Raw genomic sequence first — 8,750 nt, 5'->3', positions numbered from 1 at the left:
TCGACCATTAGATTAGATGCATAAAAAAAAAAGTAATCTACTCATCCTAATCTCCTTCCAATTTGGGCCCCACTCAATTTGTGTGGATGCATATATATACGTAACAACTTTGTACGCTCCTATTTCCATTCCTCTTTTCATTCTATTATCTATTTCTCTCTCCTATTTTGCTTTTTCTAATAGAAAGCAAAATTTATGTGAAAACATTTAGAAAACTATTGCATTTAAATCATAAAAGTATTCTAGTATGCTTATGCTGTTAGATTATTTATATAGTAACTAAATCATACGAATATATTTTAATCACACTACTATAAAAAGACATATAGAGATCGACATTAGGTGCCGCAAGTGATAAAACCAGCACCTATAGACCATTTCCTACAACTGCATGTTGAAAATAAAAAAACTGGCACTTTTAATAGACTATAGGTGCCCCCTTTTTTTTTAACAAAAACTGACACCATTAATTTACTTTATTAAAACCGACACTCGGTTTTTAAAAATCGACACTACAAAACCGAGCATACCGATGGTCTTGAGCGGATAAGGCTGAGAGGGTTCGGTGCCTCTCTCTCTTGCGTAGATAGGACCGAGAGTCTCTCACTCTCTCTCGCGCGCTCCACACACACACTCTCTCTCTCGCTCTATCTCTATCTCTTGCTCCCTATCTCGCACGTTCCTCTTTTTCTCTCACGAGCGCACTCCTCTCTCTAGGCCTAGCAGCGGTGGCGGCACCTTCCCCTCAGCTAGATCCGGCGGGAGGGAAGGCGGTGGCAGGCGGTGGCACCCTCCCCATGGGAAGGAGGCGGCAGGCGGCGGCAATGCCCTCCCCTCCGCCATATCCGGCGGAGGGAGGCAGCGGCAAGGGCGGTAGTGTCGAGCGGCGGCTCTTTTTGTTATCTATTTGTTCTTGATGTGTATTTTGTGATTGTGTTTTTTAACAAAAACTAACACCATTAATTTACTTTATTAAAACCGACACTAAAAAACAGAGCAGACCTATGGTCTTAAGCAAATAAGGCTGAGAAGGCTCAGCGCCTCTCTCTCTCTCTCGCGTAGATAAGACCGAGAGTCTCTCGCTCTCTCTCTCTCTCTCTCGTGCGCACTCTCCACTCTCGCTCTATCTCTATCTCTCGCTCTCTGTCTTGTACGTTCCTCTTTCTCTCTCTCGCGCGCACTCCTCTCTCTCGGCCCAGCAGCGGTGGCAACGCCTTCCCCTCAGCTAGATCTGGCGGGAGGGGAGGCGGTGGCACCCTCCCCACAGGGACCAGGCGGCAGGCGGCAGCAACGCCCTCCCCCTCCGCTAGATCCGGCAGAGGAGAGGCAGCGGCAGGGGCGGTGGTGTCGAGCGGCAGCAACAGAGGTGGTGTCGAGCGGTGGCTCTTTGTGTTATCTATCTATTCTTGATGTGTATTTTGTGATTGTGTTCTTGATGGGGATGAGTAGCTTCGATGGTTCCCGGTGGTTGGGAAGAATATTCTTGATGTTCATGTTGATGTGTTCTTGGATGTTCTTGATGTTCTTTGATGTGTTCTGGGCGGGGTGAAGGGAAGCTACTCGATGCCTTTTTTTTGGAATACCTGGAGCCTCAAAGGTCATGGTTTTGGAACTAGCACCTTTGATTTCCAACATATGTGCCACTTCCTCGGTACCGCTTGGGAACCCGGCATAGGTGCCGGATTTCCCAACCGGCACCTATCCAGGTTTATGTGGTAGTATAAGTTTATGTTGTTAGATAAATTTACAGTTTAAAACCCATATTTACTATAAGTATGTCAGTATTATGGATATTCTTATACGAAATCGCAACACCCTATAATTATCTTTAAGAAAAAATTCACCTCCTAAAATCAATTATAGATAATTATAAATTATTTTATAGCGATGTATTAAATATTATATATTTTAAAAGCTAACTAATAGTTTTAGAAAATTATCTAAGCAGTGATGATAAAGAAAATTTATGGAGAAATAGTGCTTTTGAAACATGAGAGGTGTCATCCGGTTGATATTCCGTCTATATAATTTTTTTCAAACGTAATCTAAAATAATGCCCACACAAATGCGCGGGCTACCTTTCTAGTTTAATAAAATATTCCATTCTTGCATTGCTTCCAAAGAAAGAGGAAGGTGAAAGTTATCAGATGGCTGTATTGCTTGTATAAAATTTTCCACTGATTTGTCCTCATCAAGAACAGAAGAGAATAGCGTTGAATACTCTTCAGACATGACATGTCCATTCCATTGATCTTTCCAAAACAGAGTAGTATCTCCCTCGCCAACTGTTACATTTGAAATTGCTCTGAAAAGGGGAGTTAACTTTCCACCAAAAGGATCCTTTTTCTCTGCATGCATGTGGGGGAATTCCATTTGAGACATTTTTGGAGACTGGGTTGTTTATTGACTCCAGAACAGAACATGTAGAGGGGAAGATTATTATATATAGCCGCCAATGCACGTTGCTTTAATTCCTTGGACGTTCTCTCGAAGTTAAAAGAGGATGGACTTTCTGGCTGCTGATCTTTTTTTAAAGAAAATAGAAACTATCATGACTTTGCTTAGAAAAATGCTACAGCCATTGTGAATTACAAATAACAGTTTGATGGATACATAACAGGACCATCGCTAACTTTTTTTTTAACAACTCACACCAGACAGTGCAAAGTTCATATTGATATAGCAGGAAAAAAAATTACAAGATCAAAACCTAGGAGGTTATAACTAGGAAAAACAAAAAACAAACACACCGCCACCACGAGCTGTAGCTCCTCACACAACACATTGAAGAAGACACTAGCACCAAGCCGACCGCCGCTAAGCATGGCCAGTCACCACTAGGCCAACAAGGGGGTTACAAACGCCTTGCCAAAACACCAGCTTAACTCCGAAGGACAACAAGAGGGCAAGAGAGAAGGAGATCCGCTCATCTCTCGCCCCAACGTGATGACGACAACCAGGACCTGCCGGCGTCCAAACAGAGAGAAGATGGTGAAGGCAAGGAAACGAGGACCTCCTAGACAATGCCTTCAAGAAGGCCATAGCGTCAAAGACATCACCGTTGCCCGTCCAACTGGACTTGGTTTTCACCTGGAGGGTCCTGTCGAGGAGGGGGAGAGTGGACGCTCGACATCGCCCCAAGGATGTCGCCATTGCCGACTCAGGCAATCCCAAGATAGGCTTTCGTCTGCAAACCTCCACAGACACCCCTATCATCGCCGCCCCAAAGCTCCTCCGCCTGAACAACCTCTGCCAACTTGGAACTCCACCGCCTTAGCGCCCCACAGCCAGCCAGCCCAGATCCGCCTCTCTCAGCTCACCGACGGCGCAGCTAGCACTCGCTGCATCTCTTGCTGTCAGCCTACCGAAACGCGCCGGGCTCCACCTCGCCGCCTCCGGACGCGCCGGGCTCCACCTCGCCACCTCCGGACACGCTGGCCCCAACCTCACCGCCATCGGACTAGCCGGCCTCCACCGCCGGACGCGCCCATCTTCACCGTCACTGGACGTGCTGGCCTCACGCGGGACACAACGGCCTCCCTCTCATCGCCCATATCGTCCTCCTCCTCCGCTGGCCACTCCCGCGCCTGACACCACACGCACAACTCCCACTACATATGCACTAGACCGTCGATCTCGTCCCCGTTTGGCCGTGGGGGGCGCAGCCGGTGCCGCCCCCGCCCAATCTAGCCACTGTGACGGTCGTTAGCGATCAGTTTCGACCGTCAATATTACCAAAATAGAGGAGAACTAGTTATGCTTGTAATGCATATTCATGTTAGAATAATAATATTCCACTAGTATTAGGTTCACTGACCTTTTGCAGAGAATAAACATAAAGTGGAGGAGAATCGACATCAAATCAGACGATGTCGAGAATCAAACTTATGTACAAATGGGCTAAGAACTTAGAAATGCCACGATCAATTGGGCCAAAATTCACAAGTCTGCAAAGAGAAGAAGTCCAGGAGGAAGCCAGCCGAAGATGGGCTGGTTTTGCCAGCCCATGGTTCGGCCAAAACAGGGGGTTCGGCCGAACCCCCATCTCCACCGTTGAGGCCAGGGTTTGGCATGGACGTCCAGGATTGCATCCCAATGACGGTTGGAGGGCACTTCGGACATTTCCCCCTCCACAACCGTCATACATACCTCTATATAAGGACTTCACTTTCTCACTTCACTCACACACCTCAAGCAAAGCTCTATGCATACCTCAAGCAAAGCTCTATGCATACCTCTTATATTCTCTCATACATACCTCTTATATTCTCTCAAGTTTAGTTTAGTGTTCTTAAGCTAGTGGAGTAGGAGTAGAGTAGAAATCAGAGTCCGGAAGCCTTCGGAAGAGTTCGGGTATGGCTCTAGTAGCTTTCCTTTCCTCTTCTGTAAGCTTTATACTTTTATTAGAATACTCTTCTTTATACATTTATGGTATTGAAATACTTTTCGAGTATACGAATGCCAACTTTACATTATGTTCATGTTATACTGATAGCTTATCTAGGAGATGCATAGGTACGGGTATAGTGTTTGCTTATGCAATTACTCTATGTCATGACGATGACATTAGAGTAGTATTTGGTAGTTTAGGCGTGGTGTCTAGATTACGGGATATCATTATTTGGGGTTATATGCTGTGGACGAGAGGCAGGCCGCTGATGGTGACAGCTCAGTATGGGTATTCCTCCTCGCGTGTATATAGTCCTAAGTTAATTTCCTGGGGAGTAGGGTACTCCTCTATATTTAGCCTCGGTTGTATGGTCATGACGGGCTGTCGTAAGGAACTTGGCAGTCAGGGGTGGCTTCTCGAAGTACCAGGAGGACATCGGATAGAGGGTATTAGCTAGTATATCAGATAACTAGAATGTATGTAAACTATATATACTAGAAGTATAGGAATGAATTCTCTTTCTATTTTCTTTCCACTTAGCTTAGATATTTTAGTATGAGAATGAGTAGCTCCCTGCTTGTGTGTCACTCTACCCTTTGATTTACCTTAACCCCTGCTTAGACTATGATTATTACAAGTAACATAAAAATTATTAGTCCGGTTCTCTCTACTATGATCTTCCCATTGGATTAAATAAATACGATACCCTTGGAATACTCTCGGGTGAAATGCTACAATGGTATATCCGTGCGCTTGTGGATGAACTCTGTAACCATAATATACCTGGAGTATTTCTGCGCCATTGCTGGGAATTATATTTCTAGTAATGTTGTTAAGAAATACTAACAAGCATTTCTGGCGTCGTTGCCAGGGAAGATTCATAACAAAGATTACCAAAACTAATACTTTATATTTACCGATGTATAATCACTGTCCTTTGTAGGCTAACCTTGGTTATTTTCAATTTTGTTGTGGAAACAGGGTAGCGCATGACTGGTTTCAACTTGCCAAAAAACTTTAAAGAAAATACAGAAGCTTTCTTCCGGAGCGTCAAGCCGCGAGTCGTTGCTCAGTAGAAAACTTTACCGACAAAGAAACCGGCCATACCAGCGCCACCAACTTTCAAGAATATGGCTGATAAGACACTCCGTGAATTCGCTGCTCCCTCTGCTGACAATGTGGCCATTGGGCCATAGATCAACCTGAGAGACATGGATTTCTATCTGAAGTCCAGCCTCATCATGATAGTGCATGCTAGCCCGTTCTATGGCAAGCCTAATGAGGATACCAATGCTCATTTGCAATAGTTCCTAGAGATCAGCAGCACTACACCATGAAGGGTGTCAGTCCAGACGCTGTCAGGCTACAGCTGTTTCCGTTTTCCCTTCCTGGGAAAGCGAAGCAGTGGTTCTATGCCAACCGTGCTACGATCAACACCTTGGACAGATGTTCTACAACATTCCGATCGATGTTTTTCCCGATGGGCAAAACCAACACCCTTCATGGGAGAATTTCAAGTTTCCAACAGACAAGGAACGAGCCCATTTCTGAGGCGTGGGAACGACTTCAGGAATATGTGGCCGCCTGTCCTCATCATGGGATGGACGACTGGCTAAACTTGCAGAATTGCTACAACGGACTCACTCCCATGTCCCGTGACCACCTGGACGCGACAGCTGGAGGAGCCTTCTTCTCAAAGACGGTTCGAGGAGATGGTCTCTAATATGGGTTGGAGCGAGGAACGATTCCAAACCCGTCAGCGAGGCATGCACACCGTCAAGGAGACGGAAATGCTAGCTGCCAAGCTGGACCTCCTCATGAAGCTGTTGGACGACCATGACAAAAGGCCACAAGGCACCATCAAAGCCTTGGACTCAGACGTCACGTGTGAGGTCTGCGGCAGCACGGGTCATTCTGGAATGACTGCCCAGAAACCCGTGAAGAGGCGATGTACATGGGCAACAATAACAATGGGTATCGTCCACAGGGAGGTCAGGGGTAGAACTAACCATGCCCATACTATCAAGGAGGTAACAACAACGGTAACTTTTCTAACCAATCCTCCTTGAAAGATTTCGTCTTTGCGCAAGCTAAAACCACTGATGCTTTAAGCAAAAGCTAGCTGCCAATGACAAGGTCTTAGAGAACATTAATGTCAAGCTAGATGGCTTCGCTTTTACTTTTCAAAACTAGCTGAGTTTTAATAAGATAATAGAAACACAGCTGGCTCAATTGGCTGCATTAGTACCTACAAATGAATCTGGGAGGGTTCCGGGGCAGCCCAACTCATCCATTGAAAATGTCAAGGCGATCACAACGAGGGGAGGTAAGTCCACTTGTGATCCGCCATATCCTAACCCTGCATGGAAACGGTATCACCAAGGAAGCGCCATCTGGTAATTCGGCTGACAAAGAGGTTTAGCCAGAGAAGGTTGTGCCGCATGAGTATTGCGACACACAGTTGTTGCCGTTTCCTCAAAGGAACAGGAAACCGTCAGTGGACGAATAGTTCACTCGTTTTGTTGAAGTGATCCAGAAAATCCACATCAACGTGCCATTGTTGGACGCTATGAAAGTGCCAACATACGCACGTTACCTCAAGGACATCCTCAACAACAAGAGACCACTCCCAACAACGGAGGTGGTCAAGCTGACGTAGCAGTGCAGCAATGTCATACTCCACAAGCTCCCGTAGAAGCAGAAAGATTCGGGGTGTCCTACGATCACCTACTCGATCGGGGCACAGCAGTTCGACCAAGCCTTTTGTGATCTTGGAGCAAGTGCCAGCGTCATGCCCAAGGACGTCTTTAACAAGCTTAACTTCACGGTGTTGGCACCAACACCGATGCACCTAAAACTGACCGATTCATTAGTCTGTTACCTGGCAAGGATAGCGGAGGATGTGCCGGTCAAGATACAGGATTTCTTCATCCCGGTTGATTTCGTGGTGCTGGACATGGACACGGAAAAGGAAACGCCACTCATCTTGGGGCGTCCGTTCCTTAGCACCGCAGGAGCCAACATTGACGTGGGAATGGAGAGTATCCGTTTCCATATCAACGTGAAGAAGAGAAGTTTGAGTTCCAGCCAAGGACCGAACAATGCTCCATGGTCAGAATCAAGTACGGACCAAAACCCGCAAAACATCATAGAGGTCGAAGTGGAGCCACCCAAGACGGACAGCCTAGTGAAGTTCATGCAGAATTTCCTGCTAAAGGAAACAACGTTTCCAAGGAACCGTTATTGGAAGATGCGGGTGAAACCCATTACACCGATCAAAAAGCTAGAGCAGCCGGCTCAGAAGAAGCCGTCTCCTGCACCAAAACCAAAGAAGGTATGGAAGGAAAAGCCAAAGACGCCTGCTCCATCACCTCCGGAGACGGGTGGAAAATTCGCGAACTAAAATTGAAAGGAGGTACGGTCTTGCACGTCGGACCCAAAATGACGTGACCATCGCCAATAGGTAAATTGGTATGTATTTGCATATTTATTTTCATCAATTTGAATTTTTGCATCAACACATGTTTGAATTTCAAAATTTGCATTTAGGATTTTGAATTTTGAGGAAATTCTTCAAATGAATTTTTCAGAGCAAATCAAAATAAAATTTTCAACGAAAATTCATTGTGCCATGACCACACTGACCGTTGGATTCCAACGGCCAAAAGTGGGGCCGGTTGGGCCCACTAGGGGTTCGGCCAAATCCTTGGTTCGGCCGAACCAGCTAGGCAACGGCTACCTGCCATTTTTGGCAGGGTAACGGCTAGTGGGCCCCACAGGTTGTTTTGACCGTTGTGGGTGCATTACTAATGCCAGCTGGCTGAGAGAGGGAAGTCCACCCCATTTCAACACATTTTCATTCCCTCTCCAAACTTTGCTCACAAATTAATTCAAGCTTTGATAGTTTCCCTCAAATTCAAATACTTAGTTGCATACATATAAGTCGCTTTGGTGAAACTAACCGGCGGGTGAAATTCTTGTTATTCTAACCCCCGCCGAGTTAGTCCGTTCTTGCTCCATTGTGCAGAATGAGGAGGCGATTGTCTTGTTTGTTCAAGGGGTCTGGCTCTTCATCAAGTCATCATGACGAGTCTAGCGCTCTTTCATCAGCCGATGTCTCGATGGAGGAAACCGACGTTCCGCAACGTCTCTTGAGCGACGCCGACCTCGACCTTGTCAACGATCGGGAAAGACAAGCCTACTACATGTTGAGTGACCGGGAGTATGCTCACATGCGAGAATACTCTCCGGCACTGCTGAAAAAGATAGGTATGGATACTGATTTTCGTGCTATTTGGAAAGCTATTGGTTGGCAGAGATTTGCTGTGGTAGATGAGCCTGGTTCTCGTTTTCTTACTTT

The 8,750-nt window shown here is 46.1% G+C and overlaps 1 non-coding gene across 1 annotated transcript; it reads right to left on the bottom strand.

Moving 5' to 3' along the window:
• Positions 1 to 5,885: 5,885 nt before the first annotated feature.
• Positions 5,886 to 5,992, bottom strand: LOC112939472 (small nucleolar RNA R71). The gene has a single exon (XR_003243184.1). It is a non-coding gene; the product is annotated as a small nucleolar RNA R71 (small nucleolar RNA).
• Positions 5,993 to 8,750: the final 2,758 nt, after the last annotated feature.

The sequence above is a fragment of the Oryza sativa genome, chromosome 6 (genome assembly GCF_034140825.1).
Source record: "Oryza sativa Japonica Group chromosome 6, ASM3414082v1".
Lineage (NCBI taxonomy): Eukaryota > Viridiplantae > Streptophyta > Magnoliopsida > Poales > Poaceae > Oryza > Oryza sativa.
Note: the sequence above shows the minus strand (reverse complement) of the source record. Positions and strands in the feature narration are given on the sequence as shown.